The sequence below is a fragment of the Monodelphis domestica genome, chromosome 6 (genome assembly GCF_027887165.1).
Source record: "Monodelphis domestica isolate mMonDom1 chromosome 6, mMonDom1.pri, whole genome shotgun sequence".
Taxonomy (NCBI): Eukaryota; Metazoa; Chordata; class Mammalia; order Didelphimorphia; family Didelphidae; genus Monodelphis; species Monodelphis domestica.
In genome coordinates, this window is record NC_077232.1 from 82,124,290 (window position 1) to 82,137,133 (window position 12,844).

Below are 12,844 nucleotides of genomic sequence, written 5' to 3' on the forward strand. Positions count from 1 at the left end.
TTTATATCTTCACGATCTTCCTTTACCCTTTATACAAAGCTAAATTTATGTTTTGTATACATAAATCTTGTCACATTCCTCAAAGTCCTTTAATAGTTTTCTATTGCTTAAGCACTCAAGTTTGAATCCCTTAGTGTGAGGTTCAAGGTCCTCCACATTCTGATGCTACACTTTCTTATTTTATTTCATAACCTACTTCCTTTCATGAGCTTTCTGCTTCAGCTAAATTGTAATAACACACTCCATCTTCTTTATATATTCTGTACTTTCCTATTTCTTTTGTTTCCATTATTCCCTCTTCCCCCCAAAAGGCAATTCTTCTGTCTTCTCCCATCCTTGTGTCATTTAGGGGTGGCTTGATCTCCTCCAAGGGGTGGTCCTGATTGAGGTGGTTCAGGTCTTTTAGCCCAAATTATCAGAGGAAATTGTCTCCTAAAGCAATGAACATTTTTAAATTATCAGAGAACTGGGATCATCTCCACCGGAAGACCAGCCCGCATTCTCTAGCTCTAGCCAATTGTGGCATTTCCCCAGGCAGCCAGAACTCCTTCTTTCCTTTGGGTTTTCTCCTTCTTGTTGTGTTGTTGATCTGACTGAGGCCAGCCTGACCCACTTTCTTAACAGCTATGTGCATCATTGTTAATAAACTGTTATCTTACTCAGAGAAACATGCCTCAGTATCCCCGTTATTGAATTTTACTCACTATCTCCTCCAGCATCTGGTACGTAATAGGCATTTGATGAATGCCAAATTGTTGAGCTAAGCCTTTTTGGGTCACTTGGAGATTGTAAGTCCTATGAAGAGAGAAGACATGTTTTACTTAGGTTCTGACTGTATAGCCTGAAGAAGTGCTTAAAGCCCAAATAGACCTTTTGAAGATGTCATTATTGATGAAAAGGATTCCTGACTGCTTTTGATGGGTACAATGGAAGGAAATAAACATTGTTCTGGGAAACAGCATTTTTTAAAGAGCTAAATGCTAACTTTAATGTAGTATTAACAAACCCTTTTGCATTTAAGATTTCATTAGCAACATTGAGAATGTATTTTCCCATTGGGGTTCCATTAGGAAAACTGCCACATTATTGTAACCTGAAGGGAAAGGGAATTCATAATCAAAGTCTGTGAACACTTGGTGCTATTGTGTCAATATACAAACACCAACCATCTGTTTTCTGAATTATTCCAGTAAATCCAAGTGAAAAATGTGATATGCATTTTCCTTAGTTTTATTGACTAATTAGTTTTTGTATATTAAGTGATATTAGAACAAAATGATGTACTTACTATGTTGTTTAACTTTTTAAAAAATCAAGTATTTGTTAACTTTGTCTCCCAAATTGAATTTGGAGTCATAACATTTTTTCCTTAGGTTAAAATAGTTTCATTTTCTCAATAGCTCTCTATGTAGGAATCCAAGTATATTATCCAAATAGACGGCCCTAATAAAGTGCACACATAATGAGGATGAATAATTTCAAGTTTTGTCATTGGAATAAAAATTAAAAAACACTCAAAACTTGTTCCAGATGGCGAATGTGTACACTCAACTGGTTGTACAAAAACTGGTTGTACAAAAACTGGTCTCTCTTAAAATACTTATGCTCTAATAGAGACTGTTCTGTGAATATTAAATATATCTTTTTCTAATTCTTGTTCTCCAGTCTACCATTAGACTGTGGAAAAAGTAAGGAAATTGGAGAATTAATTTTTCAGCAGCCATAGTTTAAGCACAATTAGGAGAGTTCTCCTTTTGTTTACTGGGATATCTGCCATGATGAGAACTAGAACTTCTTCTACTACTAGGGTTGTCAAAATTTTTTTTGAGGTTCTTTGAGCTCTTTGGGGAAAGGCTGTTTATGAAATCTTCCTCAAAACTGAGCCATGGGTCAAGGATAAATTATTTTAAAAATCAATAGCCAAGTTCCTCTTTATCCTGGGTACAATGAGTCTATGACCAGAATAGCTGGGCTTTTATCCTAAATAGCCAGAAGTTTGTGCATTTGTATTTGTGTATATAAGAGGTCAAATGGAAGAAGGGCCTGACTTTTGGAGTCAGGAAGTCCTGGGTTCAAATTTGACCTTGGACACAATGCTACTTATTTGGCCATGGGAAAGTCACTTAAACTCCCAATTTCTTCCTCCCACCAACTCTCAGACCACAATTTATAGACAAGCTGCCAATATTCATGAGTTGACGAAATTTCTACACTGGTTGTTCACTATACTAATGAAATCAAAGTTCCAGACTTCCTCTTCCCCAAAGTATCTGCCCACATTGTCCCCTTAGGGTTGAGGGTATATATTGTTCATCTCTACTTGCACTATATAGACATTACCATTATCATCAACAAAAATTGATGTATTATGTATAAGGAATTGTACTACAGAGGTAGAATGACATGGTGAAAAGAGCGTTGGACTTGAAATTAGAGAGATAAAGCTTGAAATGACAGCAAACCGAGACTCTGGCCAAGACCACTTAACCTCAGTCTCTTTGTCTGTAAGGCAGGAGTAATACTGAAGGACCAGCCCTGGAACCTATTTTCTCCCTGACCCCCTTGCCCCTAGAGCCCCTGCAGTCAAGTTAATAAAGAACCAGTTACCTGGAATATGTTAGGAATTGATAAGGACCCTAGTTCGGGAATACCTGTCACATATCCCCTCCAGGAACTGATAAGGACCCCAGCCCCAGGAGTTCCTGTTTACTACCCCCACCCCAGGAAGTCCTGTGCACTCCTCACTACCACAAAAGTGTATAGAAAGCCTGAAAGCCCCAGACTCAGGGCCAGCCATTTTTAGAGTGCTGAACCCAAACTGTAATTTGTTAATAAACTCCCTCCTGTGTGTTACATTTTTGGTCTTGGTTTCATACTTGGGATCGAGTAACTGGGTACTTCAATACTACTTGTGCTTGTAGGTAGAAATTAAAGTAACCCATTTTGTTTGCAGTTTTGTTTCTGACCCTTTTAAAAACTGTAACCTTCAGCCTGTGTATGAGCTTCCTTTTTTGCTGAAAAAGTGGATTAATCTTATCTAGTTCCTGGTTCCTGGTACTAGCCTTAGAAATATCCAGAAGTACTCCTACTCAGTTCATGGTCTGCACAAATTGAAGCTTATATAAACTTTGCCAATTTGTTCTTTCCAGGATTCTCTGCCAGTGTAGATGGTGAACTCAGTCTTAATCCATAATTGTAGGTAGACAAGTAATTAAAGTGATTCTGGCATGGGCACTGTGCCCCCAAACTATAGGAGCCCTTCAGGCAAACTGAAAGCAGGAAAATTCCTTGGCTGCCCTTTATCCCTGGGACTCCTAACCCCAAATGTCTGATAACTTCTCTAAGACCCTGAGAGGATTATCCTCCTTTGATGGTCCTTTAGGTTCGGGATGGACAGAGAGCTTCACCTCCAGACTATGCCTTGCTACCATCAGGTTGTATCTAAGACATCTACCTGTCATGTCCCCATAATTATGAGGGTCAGCCCTTCCTTATGACTTCAGGCAGACTCTGGTCTGATGACCAACACCCACCCTCCCCACCTGCCTGAGCACATCCCCTCCTGAAGTCACCTATCGATCATCTGTTGTGAAGAGTATGTCCTCAAACAAGTAAAACCCAGTGGAATTTCGCGTGGGCTATTGGGGAGGGGGGAGGAGGGAAAGAACATGAATCATGTAACCATGGGAAAATATTCCTAATTAATTAATTAAATAAAAAATTTAAATTAAAAAACAAAGAGTGTGTCCTCCAGAAGACAGCTTTCCATCTATGCTGTCCTCCCAGCCAAATTCAACATGAGTTCCAAATGAATTAATTTCTCTTTTTATTTTTAAGCTAAGTTCCTGAGTTTTCCTGGGGGGTTCACCTCAAGTCCCCTACAACAATTCCATTTGGTAACGTTCTGCCATCTTGTCCCTGGTCCTTATCTGTCTCAGGATCTTCCCCCTTTTATGGCTCCAGGAATGTTGCAACAGCCAAAGTTTTTACTAACAAACCTTAAAAACTCCCCAAACCAGCGATGTTTTCATTGTATGCCTTTCTGGTCCCCAAAAGGCATCCTGGAGCCACCTGGAAATCCCCTTCCTTCCTTTCCCTGGGTATAAAAGCCCATGTCCCTGCACCAGGAATTGGAGTCCTCTAGGGACTACCTAAATGAACATACTCTAAGTGTTTGCTGTTTGTTTAACATCATGATAAAGCTGTTCTAACTTCCCTTCAACTTGGCCATCTGGATATGACCCCAACATCCCATTTCTTGGTTGTTGTAAGGCAAGCCTGCAAGGAAACTCTCCTCTCTGTGCATCCTCACGTGACTCTGGAAGCTTTCCTTGTTTCAGGTTCTATCCACGGTTAGTATTTTTTCAAATTCCCAGTTGTTTTTTTTTTTTTCTTAAGCCCTTACCTTCCATCTTGGAGTCAATACTGTGTATTGGCTCCAAGGCAGAAGAGTGGTAAGGGCTAGGCAATGAGGGTCAAGTGACTTGCCCAGGGTCACACAGCTGGGAAGTGTCTGAGGCCAGATTTTAACCTAGGACCTCCCATCTCTAGGCTTGGCAGATCCCCAGTTTTGAGATCTGATCCAATGGCTATTTATTTGCCAGGCAAAGTCAGGTGTTGAATGAAATCCAAACAAAATCCAATTCAATAAACATGTAGTAAATGCCTACTATGTGCTGGGCATTGTGCAGAATGCTGGGGATACAAGTAAGAAAAAGACAGTCTTTGCCCTCAAGGAGCTTACACTGTACAAGGGGAAGACAATATACAAAAGAAGGAAGGCAAAAGAGGGGACCCCACGGGAGTGCCTGGCACAGGAGCATCTTGTTCTGGGAAGCTGAAACCAGGTAGAGGAACAAATGCAAAGTGTCGTGAGCTCAGAGTCCAGTTTCTGCCCAGTATAAAGGAAGGCTTTGGAAGGAGTTTGGTACTCCACCTTCCAGCTCTCCAATCGGAGGAGAGAGAAGGCTAAAAGAGATAGTGTTAAGGCCTGAGCATGGTGCTGAAATGAGAAGTAACTAGCTCATCCTGGGAGGGACATCTAGTTCCTTGGAGTTGAAATCCAGCAGAGCAGCAAATGCAAAGTGGAGTAGAACAAAAGGCGTTTAGTTAAAAGAGAATAAGGAGCCCAATAACCAGGGAAACCATCTACCACCTACAAGAGGGTTACTATTTCCCCCAGATTCCTACACAGCAGGTGGGGCAAGGAGGACTCCTTCCTTGCTAACTCATGATCCTAGACTCATGCTCCAGTTCCCAGACACATCATAAGTCCTCAAGGCCGGCATGCTTACTGCCCCCAGAGCAGCTGATTGCTGCTTCCCATAGAACTGCAGCTGTCATCTGCTTTTCTCCCAAGTTGCTATGTTTCTTTTTCACCAAACTGCTGCCATCTGCTGGAGGGCATCCTCTGACTACTGGGACATCTTCAAAGGACGTTTGAAACTCCTTTTGTGAGGCTTCCTATTCCTAAGGCTCTTTGGGGAGCAAGACCTGTAGTCTAGTTTACCAGGCACAGAAGAGAGCCCCTCAGGCTAAGATCTGTCTTTTCCCCAAACCTAGTTAATCCTTATCAAGAATTCCACTGGGTCCTCTTTGGGGAGGGGGCTGTACGGTGGGAAAAGCCATATAATTTTTATATTACCTAAATTTCTCACTATTCCTTTTCCTCACCTCTCTCAGAGAGCCATTCCATAGACCAAAGAACAGAAAAAGAAGAAAAGAAAAACCAATCAGTAAATTTATCAATGCATCAATAAAAGCTGAACCTTTTTAATATTTAATCTGGAATGAATAAATGACTTTTAACACCCATCATCCTCTGCCAGCTAGTGCCAGAACTGCAGAAAACACTGGAGAGATCTAAAATACTTAGAAATGCTAGAGCTGCTGAGGTTCCACTTCACATCTAACACAGCAGTCAATATGACAGTAAAAGAAATAGATAAATATTGGAGGGGATGTGACCAAATTGGCACACTGATGCACTGATGTTGGTGGAGTTGTGAACTGAGCCAACCATTCTGGAGGTCAGTTTGAAACTATGCTCAAAGAGCTGTAAAGCTGTGCATATCCTTTAATCCTGTAATATCACTATTGGGTCTGTATCCGACACAGATTAAAAAAAAGATTGGGAAAGGACCTACTTGTACAAACATTTTTACAGTAGCTTTTTTTTTTTTGTGGCAGCAAAAAAATGGAATTTGAGGGAATATTCATCAATTAGGAAAAGCCTGAACAGATTGTGGTATAGGATGGTGATGGGATACTATTGTGCTATAAGAAATGATGAGCAGGATGTTTTCAGCAAAAGCTACATGACTCATTATGCAGAGAGAAATAGGGAGAACCAGGAGAACAATACACAGTAACAGCAATGTTATGGAATGATCAACAGTGAAAGACGTTGCTACTCTCAGCAATACAGTGATCCAGGACTTATGACAAAGAACACTATCTACATCCAGAGAAAGAACTGTTGGAGTCAGACTGCAGACCAAAGATTTTTTAACTTTAGTTTATTTGTGTTTTTATTTTAGGGTTTTGATTTTATATGAGTATTCTTTTACAACAATGATCAACATGGAAATACGTTTTACATGATCATACATGTATAACCCAGACCAAACTGCTTACGGTCTCCAGGAGGGGTGGGGGGAAAGGAAGAGAGAAAATTTGGATCTTATAATATTAGAAAATGTATGTGGAAAATTATTATTACATGTAATTGGAAAAATAAAATATTAAAAAAAGAAAGAAAAGCAAGGACTGGTAGCCTTTGCCATGCATCTAGAACAACATCACTGTCCTCTTTAAATAAAAATTATTTTATTATTTACCTGGGGTTAAAAAAACAGAATAATCTAGAAATTTATAGTCCAATTTGGGAGATAGACAATACACACAAAAATATTTTTAAAATATTAAAAATAAAACAAGGAAAGCTATTAAGTACCTAATGAGTGCTATAAGAATTCAGAGATAGCAGAGATCAATGAGAAAGACTCATGAAGAAGGAGAGAAGGGGAAGGATATTTTAGGCAAAAGGATTGATAATATGAATAAAGGGTTGGAGGATAGAGAAGTACTGGAAAGTTTAGTGAGTGATAAATAGAATCTAGAGGTTTTCCATTTACTAAAATATTTCTTCCCTTTCTCCTTTCTTGGATCATCAACTCTAATACTTGCTAACCTCATGTGTCCTAGTGTTTTGCTCTGGATTCTTTTCTCTCTGTATCCCGCCTCATTCAAACTCCTATTTCTTTCCGCTATCCCAGAGAAAATCTACTGAAAAACTAATTAAACAGGTATGAATGAATGTCAAGATTTTAAACATCTTATCCGTTTTAAGAGTATTACATTTTAAAAGAGTTTCTTTGAGTAATTCTCTACTGGTAAAACTATGAACTGAACTACCATTGTTCTGGGAAACAATGTGAAATTATGCAAGAAAAAATGCAGAACTGTTTCTGTCCTTTGACACTATGATTCTCAAGTACTGGTTTATTTTTCTAGGATATTGATAGCCAAAAAACAAAACAAAACAAAAGAAAACAACCAACAAAAACTCATGTACAAATATATTTATAGCAGTGATACAGAGTGAATAAAAACCAAAGAACAACACACACACACTGATTACCATAGGGTAAATAAGACAATGCTTAAATGGTGGCAAAGCTCAGGTCCAAGTATAATAGATAGCTATTAAAGTTATTATTAGAGTTAATGGCTATTAAAACTATTAAAGTTAATGACCACATCCTTTCTTTCTTTTAACAACCATAGCAACCTAGATCCCCTCATAAAAAGAACTCCAGATTTAAGGCACTTTGTGGTTGTGGGTTAGTATTCACTTGAAACCACAGTTTCAAGCCCTGATCAATGTGTTTAATTTACTAAGCCAAAAAGAAAAATATGCATTGTCTTCAACAATTAGAGCATGAGCTCCTTGAGAGTAGGAACTATTCTTCTTTCTCATTGTATCCCTAGTGTTTGGCACATAATTAAGTGTTTGATAAATGTGTTTTCATTCATTCATTCAAAGCAAAAGACACTCAAAAAACATCACAAACTCTTACATCCATAACAGTAATGAGGACCACAATGCCAGTGGAAAGGGGGGCAGATATACAGAAAACATGCAATGATCAGGATATATACATGAAGGAGACACAAATATAGGGAACAACCGTGATCCAGGCATATACTTGAGGACCATCCATAGGGACATGTGTGGTCCGGGCAGATTTCCCTGTCTAGAGTCACTAATGTCTGCTGGTGATATCATAATGCTGATTTTTGCTGCTTTCTGCTTTCTGGTGGGCATCAAGTCTCTATTTCCTACTGGGCAGTGCTTCTCAATTAGACATTTCCATTGGCTTCCGGTTATTGTTTTTGCTGAATTGCTCTTTAAAACTATCCGTTGGTTTTTAGGTGTTCAGCCTCTGGCCATCTGCTGTTATACACTACCATCTGCTGGGATTCAACAACTAGTAAATCTCTTCCTTGAAAAGAAGATTAAAACACTTTTATTCCACATTATCTAAGGCTATGCCAACTATAGCAAACCAGGCAGCTAGTAAAACCTAACAAACATCTTTATGCTAAAATTATGTCTATTTTTTTTGACTGACTACTTTGCTCTTAGTAAAAAGTCCTTAGCCTCAGTCAACTATCTGACTTGGGGTTAAAAGATTCCTTTATACTTTTGGTAAATTTCTGATTTTTTTCAAGCTATGTTCTCTCAAACTATTTTAGGGAGTCAAGTAAAACCAGAAAGAATCCAGGAGAAATAAGGCTCTGGTCAGGGGCCCTAATGCTTTTGGTTGGCATGCAAATAAACCTAGGGGAAAGAAAAAAGAACAAAGTGAAATCTGTAAGGTTTTACCTTGGTTTTTCCTTCCTAAATTCTTATTTTTTAAAAATCTAATAACCCCTTACCTTATATCTTAGAAATGTTTCTAAGATAAAAGAACAGTAAGGGCTTGGCAATTGGGGTTAAGAGACTTGCCTAACATCATACAGCTAGGAAGTGTCTGGACCATGTTTGAACCTAGGTCCAACCTCCTCCAGGTCTGGCACTCTATCCATTGTGCTACCTGGCTGCCCCTAATTCTTATCTCTATTATAAATGCTTTCCCTAAACAAAATCAATGATCTCTATCCTTTTTTATTTTTTGTTGTTGTTGCTCTGTACTACAAGAGTAGAAGGTAATATATACTTTCAATTGAAATCATACAATTAGAAAGTTTAGCTTACCTTTTCGGGGAAGTGGGAGTGTACTTTGTCAAGTGGATTGTTTGGGTATTTTTTGTGACATATATATTGGGTCAAAACAAAAAAAAAATAAATTAAATCACTTTTAACCCCAAGAAATGAACCTTCAATATACCATTATTATCATTAGTAGGATCCTTGATAAAAGTCATGTGACATAAATGTAATAGAAAGAACACTGGCCTGGGGATCAGAAAAATTGAATTTGAGTCATGGATTTGAAATTAACTCATGGCATAACCTTGGGAGGCCTTTATATTTTTAATTTCCTCACCTTTAAAATAAGAATAACAATACTTCCTCTACCTATCTCAGAGATAGAATCTAATGAGATACCAAATATAAAATGGTTTTGTGGCATTCAGACATAAAAAATTATCAAAATAATTTTGACTTACCTCCTGTCTTGACTCTGTGTTTGAAATACCACCATGGAGAGCAAATCAGGATGGTGGAGGACCTCATAAGAATCAGCTGAAGAAACTGATGAAATTTAATTTGAGAAGTGAAACATTAGGGGCAGCTTATTTTAAAGACTTGGAAAAAATACTGTATGGAAAGAGGGTTAGCTTTGTTTTCCCTTACCTAAGAACAGAGAACCAGGCAGATGAAATTATTGTTTTTATGATTTGTTCTTTGACCTACTCATTTTTTAAAGATAAGATTATTTAATTTACAATTAACTTTTAATCTTTTTTCCCTCTGGTCCTTTGTTCAGTGTAATTTTTATGGCATTTGGTCTGAAAAGGTTGCATTTAATATTTCTGCTTTTCTGCATTTGGTAGTGAGGCTTTTGTATCCTATTATTTGATCAATTTTTGTAAAGGTGCCATGTACTGCTGAGAAAAAGGTATGCTCTATTCCCATTCAGTTTTCTCTAGAGGTTTATCAAGTCTAAAATTCTATTTACAACATCATTTCTTTCTTGTTTATTTTTTGGTTTGGTTTATCTAATTCTGAGAGAAGGTTAATATTCTCTGCTAATATAGTTTTATTGCCTATTTCCTTTTGTATCTCATGTAATTTCTCCTTTAGGAATTTGATGTTTTGCCATTTGCCATATTGATATTACTTCATTATCTAGAATCGCTTTTATCAATATGTAATTTCCTTCTTTATCTCTTTTAATTAGGACATTAATTTAACTTTTGCTTTATCTGAGATCAAAATAGCTACCCCTGCTTTTTTAACTTTAGCTGAAGCATAGTAGATTTTACTCTAGCCCTTTACCTTTATTCTGTATGTGTCTCCTTGTTTTAAATAAATTTCTTATAGGCTGAATATTGTGGGATTGTGCCTTTTAATCCTCTCTGTTGTCCTCTTTCAATTTATTGGTGAGTTCATTCTATTCATATTCATAGTAATAATTATTATGTGTTTTCCTCCATCTTATTTCCCCTTCTTTATTCTTCTCTTTCTCTCCTTTCAGCCTTTCCCTGTTTACAAATGTTTATGTTTCTTTATATCCTGGTATTCTCTCTCTTTCTCTGTCTCTCTGTCTCTGTCTGTCTCTCTCTCTCTCTAGTTGGCTTCTCTCTGTCTCTGTCTTAGAATTGATACTAAGTACCAGTTCCAAGGCAACACTGAGGTAAGGGCTAGATAATTGAGGCTAAGTGGCTTTCAAGCTAGGAAGCATCCGAATCCAAATTTGAAGTCAGGGCATTCCATCTCCCAGCATGGAGTCACCTAGCTGCTGTTATATCTGTTTCTTCTCTTCTTTTCCCAGAATATTTTCATCTAACCCTTTTCACTCACTTTAAAGAGGATTAAGATAACAAATTGTTGACTTTTTCCAAATGTTAAAGAAATCAAATATTAATTTAAAAAAGAAAACTTGTGATACTTTTATTATTTAGATTGATACTCATAGTTTATATTATAGAAGATATACATAGGATAGTTTGAAACTTTTGTACTAAGTACTTATTAATTTTTCTGATTGTTTAAGGAAATTGTATTTTCCAGATCTACATAAAACTAATGGTTGGCAATTTTCAGAACAAGTTAAGCATGACTAGGAACATAATGAAATCACACAGAATTCAATAGGGTAGTAACAACTTTGGCAGATTGCTTAGATAATAGTTGTCAGCACCCCAGCTGTTGGAGGGTTAAGAAACTTTTTTCAAGGGTATGATATGGGAATTTAAAGAGAGAGACAAACTATGTTATCACTTAGCATGCAGAAGACTGAAACAAATTACCCTGGCCATCATTGTTTCTGAACTGATACTGTTGCCACCATGTTTCAAGCTATTCCTAGAAACCACTTTAATTGGCATAAATTTGCAGTGTGTGTTAGAGTTTCCAACACATAATTTTCTCTCTGCTTTTCCCTTCTGGCTAAAATACATCTATTTTCTTAAAGTTCTAGAATATGCTACCCCAAACCTATTAAACTGCCAAGGAATAGATACCCTGTAAATTTGTATAGTATCTAATTATTTCTTTCAGGTATTCATTATTTATAGTATTGATTTATTCATGGCTTTGGCTCTTGCTGTTATACCGTCTCCCACTCCCTGTCTAGTCCTCTATGCAGGTATGCTTTTCTGTGTGTTAATCTGCATTGATATTATTTATATTAAACTGTAAACTACTACAAGGCATGGTTCATAGCTTTCAAAGCGTCTTGTAAAATGCATGTAAGTACTTCAGAAATACTAATGATTAATATTTCTGGAATGTGAATTTAATAAGTATTTATAAAAGCCCCAAACGTGCAAGGTTTTATGTGAGGCACTGAGGATGCAAAGATAGACACAAATTTCACATTAGGCTGGGGTAGCACCCTAAAAGGCATACATACTGTTGGGGGCACCAGGAAAACTCTCCGGCTAAAATATTTCCCCACTGGCTAACCTTTGATAGTTGTAATTATACCATCTGTAAGCATTCAATATTTAATATTCAATATCATATTTTCTTAAAGTTCTATAATGTTATTAATTCTTAAAGTTCAATAATATTCAATATCAAAGTTTCAATATTTTTTCTTATTAATAATAGTACACTTACATGTGCTTTATAGTTTACAATAAGCTTTCCCGAAAACAATTCCATGAAGTAGGTAGGGAATACAAGAATTATCATCCCTTTTTTACAGCTGAAGAAACTGAAGCTTAGGAAGAAAGGGACTTGCCCTAAGATCACATGACTAGTAAATAGCAGCACTAGGATTCAAACTCAAGTCTCCTGAGTCCAAGTCCAATGCACTCTTTTAACAATACAGGTATTCCTTCTGTAAGGCAGAGGTTACAGATATGGCACCCCTGTGACCTGGAAAATCCATGTAAAATTTTTTGGCTCTTCCTTTTGTACCAGAAAAGAAGTCCGATTTCTTTCTTTCTTTCTTTCTTTTTTTTTTATGGGGTCTTTACAGTATCTTACATACATTTATGACTTACTAAACTTTTAAAGATATGTCTGCATTTCTAGCCTTTGTGTGTTATCTACTGGCTTTTGTATTCTTTTTGTAAACATTAACTTTTTACTTATTTTAACTTAAAAAATTGTATATATTTAAAAGATATTAAATTAAAAGATAAAAGTATTAAAAGATAA